Genomic DNA, 4,209 nt, shown 5'->3' with positions numbered 1-4,209 from the left:
ACACTGTTGCCCATAAAGTTGGAATAATTTTGTTTTCAGTTTAATTGTGGTTTCATTTTCATTGTGATATGTTCGGAAGAGATTGACTACTGAAGTTTTGAGAAGATATACACTTTATCTGTCAAGAATAAATCACATTGTCAAAATCATTTCATGGAAAGAGGTAAAAAATATTTTATTTCAACTTTATGAGCAACAGTGTATATCCAACTTGTACAGTGTTCAGTCCTCTTCGTCCTGTTATTACAGACACGTCTGTATTTATGTCATGTATATGTATAGAAAAATATACTTTAAGCTATGTTTTTCTAAAAGAGGCACACAACAGCAGACCTTTATATAAAAACTATGACTGAAGACAAAGAGTCTACAGACATGCTCTAGAGAGCAGTGCTGCAAACTATATTTTAACATTAGCATGCTAGCATGTTCATAACCGTCATTAGTTGAGCAGGTATTTGGTCATAAACATACATAAATATAAATTCTGGCTTGATGATGGCACTAGAGTCAGAGGATCAACAGGATCTGATGGCAACATGAATGTACCAGAGAGGACCAGCATCCATAAGATACACGTTGAGACATAAATGTCAGCCAGAGGAAACATGAGGGAACCATCAGTCAGTAGGATCTCTGTGAACCATTAATATTTCTAGAAAATGTTTGTGTTCATATTTTCAGTAGATATTTATTTCACAGTCTCTGACCTGTTGGTGGAGAAAAAGTCATATCACCAAACTCGGTGGGATCATTATCTGGAGACAATGAATTTCATTCTCTCCAGTAGCAGTTGTGATATTGAAGTAGATCACCTGTAACCCTGTGTGTCAGATGTTTGTTACGCAGAACCATGTGTGAGGCTTGGTCGGAAACTGTTTGCTTTCAAAAAATAATCAATCAATCAATCACATGATGTAGTTACACAACAACAAACAGCATGTTGGGAGATTTTTGTTGTCGTCTTTTTTGTGTATAAAAGCCAGTAACTCCTCCCTCACAGGACCCTGCTGATTGGTCCAAACCTGATGATCACAGGTTACAGTCTGGGAAGATGATTCTCATCTGTGAGAAATCTAGGTTACAACACAGTAGTGATGGACTAACATGACATGGAGCAGTTAGCTGGTGTTTTATGTTAAATGACATTGTATAACCTGTCACTGAAAACAACCTTCACCATCATCATCACCACAGTCTCCTATATGAAGACTTAGAGCTGGCGTGGCAGGAGACCTCCATGGTGGAGCCAGATGTGGTCACAAAGAGATGAATGATGTCACTGCACAGCCTCTTTTGTGATGTCACAGTGGTTGTTATTTGTTGTGATGTCACTCTGCTGCTCACCATATGTCTTCCCCTGGAGAGACGAGGCTCTCACTGATTAGCTGAACAGCTTGTTGCCCAACAGGCCATGAGGTTCAATGACCTCTGGAGGTGAACAGAAGGGCATGTAATCTACTTGATGAGACAAGGTTGTAACACTTGTGTGTGTGTGTGTGTGTGTGTGTGTGTGTGTGTGTGTGTGTGTGTGTGTGTGTGTGTGTGTGTGTCATCATGAAAATGGACTATGATTATAGTTAACGACATGTAAGTCAGGCTGAAGAAGCTGTTAACATATGAATTAAGTGTTCTTCCTCTCATTATCTCCATGTTCACTGTAGATCTCAGGCTCATGATCCTGAGGTTTCATCATGTTTCTGTTGTTGTCAGTGAGACTGTGACTCATCAGCGTTTAGCACAAGAGCATCACTAACACACATAAACACAGTCTCGTCTCAGCTTCTTCTCTCACCAGTTACAGAGTACAGAGTTTCAATGTAATTTAAGATCATACATGATGGTAGACTCTGTGTGTGTGAGTGTGTGAATGTAAGTGTTCAGGTCAGTGTGTTACTGATGTTTATGGTTGGTCACCAGTAAAAGTGTCTCATCCAGCTCCTCCCACCTCCATCTACACAATCACCACAGCTCCACACAACATCTTCATCTTCACCTCCACTGAAACCAACAGAAACCACTGCACAACAGAACAACCAGACACTGTGAGCAACAGTTACTGGACAGAAGTTTCTCTAACTCAGACACAAAGGCACACAAATAAAACAGGTCATTACAGGTTATTACAGGTCATTAGAGGTAATTGCAGGACTTTAGTAACAGACTTTAAAAACTGTTACTTAGATATGAATCATCTCACATTATACATTTTATTCGTTATGATGTTCCATTCCTTTTGTTAAAGAAGCAGGTTGGTTGGTTCAGAACACAATAGCACACAACATACAGAACATGGAGAAGTCTGGTTAGACATCAAAGTGAAATTCTCCAAATCTTTCTCATTAGCTGGGTCACTGACAGACAAGTTATGTAACTAGCATGCTAATATTCAGTTACTTCATGTGGTTCATCTATAAAACATGTCTCCCTCTCAAAGCGTCTAAACAAATGTAAATTCCCAACAGGAATCTCCCTCCTCTGCTGTGACATTGACTTGTTTTCTGCTACTTGTCAAGTATTCTATAAATATATATATATGTACACATACACACACACAGATATATATATATATATATGTGTGTCTGTATATATATATATACACACACAGTGTCTTATACATTTATATATATATGTAAAAGACACTGTATACAGAATATATATATCTGTCCTCTGCTCTCTGGGCAGGGCTGCATTTAGGACACACACACACACACACACACACACACACACACACACACAGAGCAAACAGCAGAGCACAGAGGCTGTGCTGGACACAGAACCAGGTGAATTACAGATAATTGAAGATTACTAGAGTAACTATCACAAACTTTACTGTAAGTGCAATAAAACATAAAAGACCAATAGTCCTGCACAATATGAGGAAAATCTTATGTACGATGACACCGTTCAATATTGCGATGATGATATGACTTGCGATAAATAAAAAAATATTGAAATGTGCATATACAGTTTTGCTGAGTGAAGCTGAATGAAGAACACAGACAAAGGTTACTATCAGTCATCTCCTCCGTCCTGCTCCCTCTCCTGCAGGTTACTCTGCTCAGGGGGGGGGGGCTGCTGTCTCAGGCTGTCCATAGCCATGGTAACCTGATCCAGGACAGTGTGCAGATGTTCCAGGTGCGCCTCCCAAGTGGGACTGTAAATGACAATGTCATCCAGATATGCTACATCAGAACCCGTGCAGCAGAAATCACAACGCACCTGATCCATAAGCTTTTGGAAGCACCGGAAACCAACCCAAATGGCAGGACTGTGAACTGGAAGGTGTCCTGAAGGCAGTCATCTACCTGGACCACTCAGTGAGTGCACTCCTTAGGCAGATCGAACATGGTCAAGTATTTTGCTTTTCACAGCTGTTGAAGCAGGTCATCAATTCTCTGTGTTGAATAGGAATTGAACTGAGACATTGAATTCCGGTACCTGAAGTCAATGCAAAACCCTGTGCTTTCATCCTTCTTTGGCACCAGGACCACTGGGTTACACCACTCACTTCTTGAAGTCTTGATGATCCCCAGGGACAGCATCAGGTCAATCTCCTTTTTCAGTGACACCAGCAGACAATCAGGAATCCTGTAACCAAGTTGTCTCATAACAGCACCTTCTTTAACAACACAAGAGTAATCTCACCTGAAGCTGTTTGTCTTCTGGGAGGTGGCTGAGGTCAAGGTCCACCATAGCACCATTTACTTCCTCTTCCTCTTTCAGGTTGCTGCGCTCACTCCTTCGGGAGATTAATATGGAACAGTAAGATATTCTGTCCAGGGATGAAGGATCTCTGCTGGGCTGATTGATTGTATCAGGACTTCTGCTGTTGCTGGGCCACTGCCATGTGTGACTGGGCAAGCTCACTCATTTCCTCCAGCTGTTCCCTCATCAAGACAACATCCTAAATCAAACAAACTGTGTGATATTAAATGTTTAAGTGTGACTGACTGCAAATGAAAAGAACCTGTGTTGATAACAAGTTAATGGGGTGAATAAGGAGGATTGGAATAATGTTATCCTGTGTCGCTGTGACCATCACATTGTCCCATAGTGAAGAAGCCCGTCACCCCTAAACGTTTGCATGCATCAGTGTGTGTGTTGGTTTTCTGAGTTCTTGGGTCAAGACAAGTTCAATGAAAATAAATAGTATCTTAGCGACATAGACTTGGATGATTTAGTACGAGGATTATTTTACTGAACCTG

This window comes from Seriola lalandi, unplaced genomic scaffold, assembly GCF_002814215.2.
Source record: "Seriola lalandi dorsalis isolate HSWRI2012SDOR001 ecotype SW California unplaced genomic scaffold, Sedor1 jcf7180002054578, whole genome shotgun sequence".
NCBI lineage: Eukaryota > Metazoa > Chordata > Actinopteri > Carangiformes > Carangidae > Seriola > Seriola lalandi.
This window is presented reverse-complemented; position numbering follows the sequence as displayed.